A 10,762-nucleotide genomic window follows, 5' to 3' on the forward strand; every position below is an offset into this window, starting at 1 on the left:
GCTTTGAAGATCAAAGATGGCGGCACATGTCGGTCAAATCTTTGACTCTTAATTACTGGTAATAAAATTAATAGTAGATACAGTTGAATAGCGTTTTCAGACACCTTGATCTATGCTCTTTCGAATAAGGAAATAAAAATTTCCATAACCAGAAATAAAAGTCGTAGAAAATTTTGCAACAAACTTTGATAAGCAATGCTATGTTTTTGGCCCTGACTCAGTACGTTTGCTGAGCTGTGCTTATTTGCCGAGTTTTTATTAACTCAGTTGACCGAACATATCTTTTTTGTTCTGGCGTGAGTACATATGTCCGCCGCAGACAGTTTACTTTGTCAGTTTCAAGTTTGCAAATAATGTATCTTTTGGGACGGTATCCGGCACTATAATGATATGTCGTTGTTAATTGAATTGGTCGGTTCCTATGCATCGCGGTCAAAGAAACAAAATTCTAAACAATTCTAATTTCCCTACTCAGTTTCAGCGAGTAATTCAAAACTCACTGACAACTGTATGCATTTATTGATCGAATTACAACAGTTTCCATTAACCTTTTATTGAGGCGCTCTGTTTAAAGTGTCGCTTTTGTCGGCGAATGTGTTGAGTAGTCAATTTGCATCCGGAATCGTAAAACTCTCGGGTATATTTAACCGCCACACTTATCAGTGGTGTGATCACTTGCACATAAAATTTTACAGGACTGGCGCAGAGATTTTGCTACGAAAAAAACAAGTAAGTATGTTAAAGCTACATTTTGATTTTATCTTCTTCTATAGACTTTCAAACAAAACGCGGTTTTTAAACAAATCAACGTATTTTTTTCATGGATAGTAGGCATAAAACCAAACAAAACCAAACAGAAATAACTCTGGCAAACGAAATAAAATCATTTGGATTGTGAAAATTAATTGGCAGAACTAAACGAGTGTTTAAACCAGTTGAGAGTTTGCAAAACTGGAAACCTTGAAGCGTGGAGGCGATTTTTAGGAGATTGGGGAGGAAAAGAAGGCAATAATCTCAGCTTACAAAACTGAGCAATGAACAGCTAAATTTAATTTGCGATTAAGAAGAGGTCTTAAACATTCATGAACTTAACATCTCCGTTTAATGTTTTCTGCACCAATTTCTTTACAGTCAGTAGAGTACGAGCAGTCCCAACTTTTTCTTAGAAAGTCGATCGTGAAGCTTAGAATTCGAAAGCGCGAGTGAAAAAAAAAAAAATTAGTCGCACGAAATCTGAGAGATAGCTGAGTTTTCGCGCGCCGATTTTCCATCCTCACTTTTTCGCTTCACGCTTGACGTGAAAAAAGATTCAGATTCAGATTTCAGATTTTGTTATTATTTTACAAGAAGAAAATAAGAAAAAAAAAAGAGGCTGCTCAAAGTCTGTACGATAAGTAATCGCAAGGGTGACAGGCTACACAATCTCCACCGGTGAGAGACATTTGAAAACCTTTTATATTTTTGCGCTAACGGGCATATCTTTCAAGGACTTTCCTTTCTGAAAAGTATGATAGGCGGATCTTCAAAGATATTTTTGAGAAGTGGTTGGTTATGTATTATGTGCCATTTTTCCATTAAAGCTTGTCTGATGTTTGGCATTGATGGCTCGTATTCTGTAACAAAAGGCAAAATGCCTTTGCAAGTTTTCTTTCGTTGTTTAAGCCTTAGGAATCCTTGAGTGAATTTTATTTCTGATAGTACTTTTTCTATCAGGTTTTTGGGTAACCTCTCGCCAGCAAGCGTTTTAAAATTTGAGATGTTCGCTCCTCAAAAGTAGGTTTTGAGGAATTTCTTCTTACATGTTTTAGTACTGAGTTGCTCAATGAACGTATTACAAGTTAACTGTAGTGTTAGAATTGCAAAATGCTGTCTTCACCTGGGATACTTTAATTTTAAACTGATTCACCATGCCGTTCTTGTAAGCTAGCCTAAGCCTTTTTCTACCAAAACAGATTTTAATTCTATACTCTTTATCAAAAATTGCAAAAAAGGCCACCCTCTTAAGTTACCTGCGCTCGAAGTAGGAATAAATTAGTAATTATCTTTTGGTATTTTCCTTATTTAATATTGTAAATTATATTTATCATATGCAATAAAGTTTTTATTTTATATGTTATGCATTTATGAAAGGAGATAAGCATAAGAATGGGAATTAAGTTTTCTCTGCTACTATCCCGCCCATCTTTAGTTTATTGTTATTTTATTATTTTTACTTATTGAATAATTTTTTTCGAAAACTAATGTTTCTAACATGCTATATAGCTAGTTTTCTCACACCCCAGATTAACGTTTCAATTTTTTGGTTGTTGCTTTGGAAAGCATTTATCGTTTTTCATCGTATTCTTGGAAACGAGAAAAATTCTCTGAAAATCTGTTCAAGCTGCGCACAGCACATTTGCCAATGCCAGTTACTTGGTTACAATAGAAACTAAACAAACAGTCATTTGTTAAACTTCGCATGCTTTTGTTTACACGGAAAGCAAACGACTATTAACGCATTAATTTTAACAACTTTAAACGTCATTCCTGAAACCAATCTGTTTCAAATGATCTTTACCCATACGTAAACGTTACAGGTAAAAGTCAAAACTAATAAACTTTTAGATGTTCGTAACAACACTAACGCAGCCGAAAACCCAGAGCGCCCATAACGGTATCTGGGAGGCCATGGAGGCTTAAAGATTAGTGCTAGATAACTTCTTGCATAATTGGAGCTAAATAGCATGATTTGTGAATCGATGCATACCACGGCATAATTAGCAATTTTTAGCACTTTTTTGAGCTTAAATTTCACCTAAAATGTAGTATTTATGATGTGTACTTTCTACAGAAGTGCAATGAAATTTCGGTAGTTTGTTCTTGCTAAACTTCGTAGTTTTAGCTATACAATTGTGATTGTTAAGTCGTTGGACGTCATTTTACAAACGGTTTAGAGATGCGAGCAGCTAATTTGGACAGCTGACGGCCGTGATAATCTGCCATAAACACAAATAATTTTACAACAACAGTTTATTTAAAAAACATCATAATTTGGTGTCATTCTTGCGCACCTCTATGTCATAGAATCTACGTCATTTTGTGACGCATAATATCGGAAAGGTAGAAGACATAATTTGGGAATTCTGGATAATTTTTGCATACATTTGGAAAATTTTGAGCACGCTAGTAGCATAATATGCCACTTTTAGAGAGCACAATCGGTATAAAAGCCTGGGAGGCCATGGGTTCGATTCCCGTCGGGGACTCAGATTTTTTTCTTTGTCCCACGCTCGTGTCATGTTGAATAATTTCTTCACTATTTATCACCGAGCTTGAAATTTACCATCTTTATTATTTAGCAGAACTTCTTGTTGCCAGATCTCATTTTGCAGAAATGCTCGTACTAGAGGTCACCGTAGCGTGTAGAAAAACGAATTAAATTGCAACAGGCAAGGCTGGCACGTTTAGGGCGCGTTCGTTTGGGATCAATCCGGAATAAGAATAATTGGAATAATGCGAGTTAGCGTTCGTTTGGCTGTTCTTCCTATTCCGGAATACTTGGATTTCTTAGCACTGACCCTGAAAAAGACTATTTATACTAGTCCAAATATTGGCTTATTAAAAGTATAAAGGGCCTTGCCGTAGTCCCAGCCTAGCAATTTAATTAGTTTTTAAAAGGCAAAAGCTAGAAGCTCGTGGGGTCGTGCACGTATATGAATCAAGTGAACTCGTATTGTGTGGCTCACATCCTTAAGACAGATATCATTTCAGTTTTCGGGCATTTTGTTAGCGTGAGAACATTAATAAGTAAGTCATAGCGCGGGTAAAACGCCAATCAAAATCGATCATACGATTAAGGATATTATAATTCTTAATTTTATGTTAAACATACTAATGAAAAGTAAGAGTCAAAATTGGCATAAAAAAGAAATCGCGACATAGGGGTGTTTGCTTAATATTCGATAGACTATCTGGATATGGTTGCATTACAATATCGTTAAAAAATCGTTGGGGCCCGTCGAGACATCTTCAGAACTTTTTTCAGTCTCCTTTGGCAATCTTTAAAAGTCTACGCGTTGTTACATTCGGAAATATTCGGTTCTACTTTGGAACTTTCGTACGTCTTCGGACATTTTCGGGTAATGCATCCTTCCCAAACCAATAAACCGGCAATTCAGCAATTTTGCCTTTTTGTGAAGTAGATAACTCTGGAGCAAATTTAATTTTTTAAACTTATGTATTCTCGTTCTTATAGGAATCAATCCTTTTTCACGTTACCATGGTGCGACTGGTTTTGCTATTCCTCTTTCTTCTTGTACTTGCACATGCAATCGAGGCTCGCCCCAGGCTTAACCTTGGAGGAAAATTCAAGCTCATCAAAAAGTCAGAAATTCCTGATGCCGAGGCGGAGAGCATTGACTTGCCAAGGTAACATAGTATTTCCGTGCGCTGACTAAAGATTGCCAGCCAGGAAAACAATTGTTTTTTTTTAAATAAAAGTTTTTAGAATTCAGGAAAAGAAAACATGGGATTTGTTTGAAAAAAGGAGAGTGGAAAAACAAGAAGAAGAAGTAGAAGAAAACTGGCGTTTCTCGCAACTGTTTGAAGAAAAGCTATGAAAAAGGTTTCCTTCTGTAATACAGTCAAAACCCACATATGAAAACAAGTGGATTAAGAACATCAGGCTGAAAGTTAACCAATAAAACACCATTTACATAAGAACCAATTCAGCCTGATAAATAAAACAGGTTCTTATATAAAAGAAATAGGATACCAGAATAAGAAATAATAATGATAATAATTTATTAATTTATATTGCGCTTTTTAACATATAAAATGTGCAAAAGCGCATTACAATAACTCATATTAAAGTACTTTGGTGTGCATTCTTATATTAGTAAAAGTATTCATTTTTATTGAAACTAATATAGAAATTAGTATAGTAATAAAACGTTCTATATTAAACACTTGATCAGCCTGAACCCCAAATCATAGGTTCTTATATGCGGGTGCTTACTGTAATCCTAGCACAATTTAAACATTGTATTTAACATTGAGAAGCCAGTCTAGTCTTCAGGCGTTCTCTTCTTCTTACGGACGAACACGACCCTGGGAACGGGTTGCGTGTTCACTGTAGCTTATTCGGTGACGTCATAAATTGTCGCGCCAGATCGAGTAAGGGACGGACCATTATTTTTTTGGAGGGGGGGGGGGGGATGAAAAATATTAAAAAAAGTTGTTTGCAGGGCCTAGAAAGACAAAATAAATTGTTTGCAAACACGATATGTATAACAAAAAATAGTAAGAATTTCGAAAAAAATGTTTGCAGAGGTGCATAAACTAAAAAAAAAAGTTTGCAGAGGAAAATTTTTCATCCCCCCCCCTCCAAGAAAATAATGGTCCGTCCCTAAGCGAGAAGGCAACGCCTGTGTGCAAGGCTGGATTCTACTCATTGTAACCATAGTAACTGGAATTTCTTTTCTTTCAAGCCTAAACGAAGGTATTGACAGAGCACCAGACGAAGCCCAGTTCAATGACGTAATAGCAAGCCGTGCTATTGCTTGTCGATTTAACCCAATCGGGAAATTTTGTCCTGGCGGACGTCGCTAACCGGCTCAAGAACTACAGACAGGTACGGTAATAACTAGAGCGGTTTTCACTTGAGTGTCGAAAGTAATTCGCGTTTGCATTGGTTTTGCATTACTACGCTCAGTGATTGGTTTAAAACTCTCGCGCCACTTTCTCAGCCAATAAGAAGTAATCGTGACTCGCTTGCGCACGTTTTCCCGCGCTTCGTGCCGGCAACATGTATTTGCTTCTAGTTTTGATTGGTTTACTGTATTATCTATGTGTTTTGTGATTGGCCAGAGTTTTGGTTTTACGACACTCAATTGAAAACTTCTCTATAACTGCTATTAATTCGTAGAAATCCATTTGTGTTCTACTGCAAAAGCTGCCATCTGATTGGCTGAGCTGTCATTTCTCAACCATTACCAGGAGCCTATTACCCGGAGCACGAAACTTCCATATATTTGTGCAACGGCGTTTTCACAAGTAAATTTTTTCTTGAGTCAAGCGTCTCCTAGCGTAAAGTACTGTTTTTGAAGAAGTCAGCTACTACTTTGCGAGAAAATACTGAAATCTTCGCCCGAAATGCTACCAGAACACTTCAAAGAAGATTATCCGAACCAATCCGCGAAAAAATCACATCTAAAGATACTGAACTTTACTTTTGAAAACGCCGTTTCACAGACGCAGTTTGGAGGTTGCTAGCACTCGCTCTGTGTAATGGGCTTCTGCAATTACTGTGAAGTGGCTATATAGAGGTTGTCTGCAAAACGGAGACGTTTTCTTGTTTCTCTGAAGTTTCGGAGGAAGATTTAGGAATACTTCTTGAAAATGAAATACCCGGAAGACTGTTACGCGACTTTAATTTAATGCTTGATGAGCAAGCTTGTACAATGATGGTTTTCCACGGACAAACACTATCGCGTCACGTGATTAATTTAAACCAATCAGACTCGGAGAAATTTAATAGTGAACTATAATAGATGAAACTTGAAAGCTGGCCTTCCCGGCGGTCGAGAAACAGTAAAATTCCTAGGGGTAAATGATGTAAAATCGCTGAATTCTTAGGGGTAAGGTTAAAAAACAGCAACACCTTAGGAAATGGGTGAAAAATAATGAAATTTTTTAGGGCGGCCCAGAAATCTCATGGGCGGGGCTCAAGAAAATGGAATTTTCTAGAGGTTAGTACATTTTAAATAGCTAGCTGCGTAAGGGGATCAGACGTTTAATTCTTTATCCTCATCTTTAACTGAATATTTCAGTATGACATAAATTGCACATTACTGGGTGTATGCGATTTCTGTCTGAACTTAATAATTGACAAAATTGGCATCTACTTATGTCTTGTTTTGAATGGTTTTGATTTATTTCTCCTCTAGGATGTGACACCCAAGCATTTTCCTGGACAGATTTAAGTGTTTAGTATTGTTATAAAGTGCTGTTAAATGTATTAAATGTAAACATATAAACCTGTTGAAAAATTGTAATAAAATTTGCAGGTTATTCCACAAAAACTTTGTTATGTTGTGTGCTGAGGCTTAGTGTCAGTAAGGTGAAAAAACAGAGTGTACGATATACTTTTGGTCAGTATCAAATGGCATCAAGGTACATTACAATTACCATATATGAAGTACCTTCCCGAATGGCGGTTGCTGACCAAAAGTATAGCGGGCTTTGGGGGACGGAGTTCCGGGAGAAAAATCGAGAAAATAGCAACGTGGAGCCTACTTGGATGTCGTGCAGCTTTATTGCTTCTGATACGCAAAATGGGTGGGCTTTTTTATAAGACATTAAAATGTCTTATCCCGAGAACGAACGTGGACAATACACAACTAACACCATGTTTCAATTATGTTTTCTTAAGAAACCACCATCCAGTTTATCAGTACCACCTCATTTTCGGTCGTGCTTGTTTCTGAATGCGTGATATCGGCTTCGCCTGATAACATGTTTCTCGCTCTCGATTATTCTGAATATCACAAAAACCGAATTTAATAATTCGGTTTTAATAAACATTTTTGCAAAGAAAATCTGAGCATAAATTACATTCAGATGTGGGTGAAATCAATTTAGTCTGAAGAATTAATTCATACATTGCCAAAACGTTTGTCTTTCCCTTTGTTGTTTCTATTTAATACATCCTCGCCCACGTCCGTGGATATTTTAGTTCGTGTTTTCTGCAAACTAGCTATTTACTTTTCTGTATTTTGTGGTCGCAAACTCGATCGACAGAGTAATCTTTGCAGTCATGCTCTTTTCAGGACAAAATACAATCGGATTTATCTACAGCTCCCAGAATAGATTATAAATAATAAGATTGGAAAAAAATTACTTCGGCTCATGTTAAGTTGGAAGTTTAGCCTGGACTTTACTACAAATTGGTTCATGAGCGGCCGGAGCATCCGTTTGTTTCGCTAACCGTTGGAAGATTTTCTTTTGCTGTCCTTTTTGCGACTGACATTAAGTTGTTTTTATTCTGCTCAGGCAGGGGAGATTATGTATGATCTTTTAGTTAATTACATGTATCTTAAGTCAGTAAACCAGGTTCGCTGAGAAAACAGCACCTCACTAATTAAATTTTTTAATGGATTTTTATTTTAATTGGCATTGATTTGTCAACAGCAGGTGGGGAAGGTAGTCAGGTTGATAAATAAGAGTCATATAAAAACACCGTTAATGTCATTGCTTACTGAGTTGTTCAGCTTGTCCAGAGATTAAAAATTCAGATTTACTCGGCAAAATTTAAAGGCAGCGGCTTAATGCGTAGATTTATGTTGTGTTTTGAGTAAAAAATGCACCAAATTAACGTTTTGTTGATGTTTTTTTAATTTCTAAGTAAGATTGAAAACCAGATTTTCTCTAAAGTATTTAATGGATTTGATTAGCAAACACCGATTGAACAGATTGAGCAATTAAATCTCGGGTAAAAAACCCGCAAAATAAAAGTCGCAATTTAGACTGTATTTATAGAAACGTATCTTCAAGTACAAAATAGATACATATTGGCGCTTTTAGGCGCTGATGAACAAACGAAACAAGACAGTTTATCAGGAACTTAATCAAAACTAAAACTTTAAAATATTTTCAGTTTTGACAACGGAAAAACCTTACTACTGCAATAACGTAAAACCGAGAGTGTGATTTCGTGTGATACTAACTGTGTTTACAACTTTGCAGCTGAGTTATACGTTAATGTTAATTTCGGTAAAATTTAATTTATCTACAATCTTTGTTATTTTGTTTAGTGTTTTATTTTACTATACACCTAATTGCAATAACGTTGTCATAGAAAAAAGTAAAAAAGAAAAAAGGTAAATAGGAATTAATTAGCTTAATTTCATAACTGGTAGCATTTACAGAAATTTCACGAGTTTTATCTGCACTTTTTAAGTCCACATTTTTATGCTGTAACAAGATTTATTGATTTATTCGTATTTTGAAGCATTTTGAGGCCATTTGTACAAAAAATTTCATGCATGCGCTTAATTAATTCCTATTTGACTTTTTCCTTTTTTCTATGACAACCTTATTGCAATTAGGTGTATATATTGTTCCATTAAAAAATGTATGGAAATCAGCAAGGAGAATCTATAGTTTGATCATTAATCTTCCCTGACTTCACTTTTCACGAGGGTCTATTGTATACTCTAGCGGTTTGGCGGTTTAGGCTAATTTTGAGTGTCGGTTTGCGGTTACTTACGTATTTCTCTGGCGGTTCACGGTCAAGAAATTATGGCGGTTTCGGTCTTTAGGAGAAAAGAAAAGCATTATTTGCGCTTCAGGAAGAACAAAATATGGCGGTTTGCGGATTGCACGACCCTCTATATAAATAGACTCTCCTTCACCTGTCTGAAATCTGTCGTAGCAGGCTTTCTTACTTCGCAGTTCTTAGATCATATCGTGTATCGCCGCAAAATGACGGCCGTCTCGGCTTCGCCTTCATCACCGACACATTCGTTTGAGCCGACAGAAAAAGAAGAATGCCCTTATCTTCTTGGCGCTGTCTGGCGTGAGACATACATGGCAAGAGACACGTTTATAAATCTAATTGCTGTAGCATGTATCACTTTGCTTTCAGTTTTACCAACCATCCTGTTAAATGCGCTGGTCATCTTAGCCGTGGCAGCAAAGCGTCGACTGCAAACCAACTCGAACATACTTCTGGCGTGTTTGGCGGGGACAGATTTGTTGACTGGGCTGGTTGTATATCCAGTAGCCATTGCTGTGGACATGAAGCGAATCTTTGGCGCCGGGCCATTCTGTACCTTGGAAAAACTGTTCCTTGTAGCTTTGGTCATGGTAGGTTTCGCCTCGTTAAGTCACCTCGTGTTAATCAGCGTAGATCGCTATATCGCTGTCAAATATCCCTTGAGGTATGAAAACATTGTGACAAAACAGCGAATAAAAATCGGTGTAGTTTTGGTTTGGGCAATAACAGTGCTTACCACAATTCAAGAATCATTTCCGGCTTTCATACTAGACGATGAGGCGAAAACGTACTCCGTATATATGACAGTGAACAGTCTTATATATGTTGTGATCTTTTCGGTTTACACTGGTGCTATCGCTTACACTTATTGCTACATATTGTCCGAGACAAGGCGCCAGAAAAAACGAATCGAAACCGAACAACTAACCCAAGAAGAAGCTAAAAGAGTCAAGAAGGACAACAAGGCAGCCAACACCCTTACAATGATTCTGTGTGCGCTAATAGTGACTTACTTGCCTTTGACAATAGATGGAGTAGTGACAGCCTTGGACATGATAGAACCTCGAGTTGAAAGCATTGTTTTGAGCTGGTGTACAACATTTATCATGTTAGCTTCTTTTTTTAACCCTGTTATTTACTGTTGGCGTATTAAAAAACTTCGCCGCGCCTTTCTGGAGTTCTTACCTTTTAGACAGCTAGAAAACAGACCACAAGATTTTGAGATGATAGAAATACAACGCCATCGAACTGAAATTCAGCGAATTCAGCCGCGTAAAGTTGTGAAGCTTTCTCTATACCCGTAGTTAGACAAGAACCTGTTACGTTTGCTCCGGCATAATTTGAAAACCGAAGAAATTATTCACCGATAAATAAGCCTAAACATAGTGTAATAATACGGTTTATCTATAATTTATGCACAATAGACAAATCATTGTCAATAAACAAAATTTGTCACTGTAAAAAGGGAGTATTATAAAATCATACAAAATCGTTAGCTTCTGTTAC

General features: G+C 36.8%; 1 long non-coding RNA gene across 2 annotated transcripts; it reads left to right on the top strand.

Annotated features, from left to right (window-relative positions):
• The first annotated feature begins 441 nt into the window (after positions 1-441).
• On the top strand, positions 442-7,061 carry LOC144662687 (uncharacterized). 2 transcript variants are annotated; one of them, XR_013572509.1, is made up of 4 exons: positions 442-729; positions 4,235-4,407; positions 5,469-5,616; positions 6,927-7,061. It is a non-coding gene; the product is annotated as an uncharacterized LOC144662687 (long non-coding RNA). The 2 variants fall into 2 exon arrangements; XR_013572510.1 differs by having other exon boundaries at positions 443-729; positions 5,469-5,611.
• The last annotated feature ends 3,701 nt before the right edge of the window (positions 7,062-10,762 follow it).

The sequence above is a fragment of the Oculina patagonica genome, chromosome 8, assembly GCF_052425735.1.
Source record: "Oculina patagonica isolate OP01 chromosome 8, crgOcupat, whole genome shotgun sequence".
NCBI classification, from domain to species: Eukaryota; Metazoa; Cnidaria; class Anthozoa; order Scleractinia; family Oculinidae; genus Oculina; species Oculina patagonica.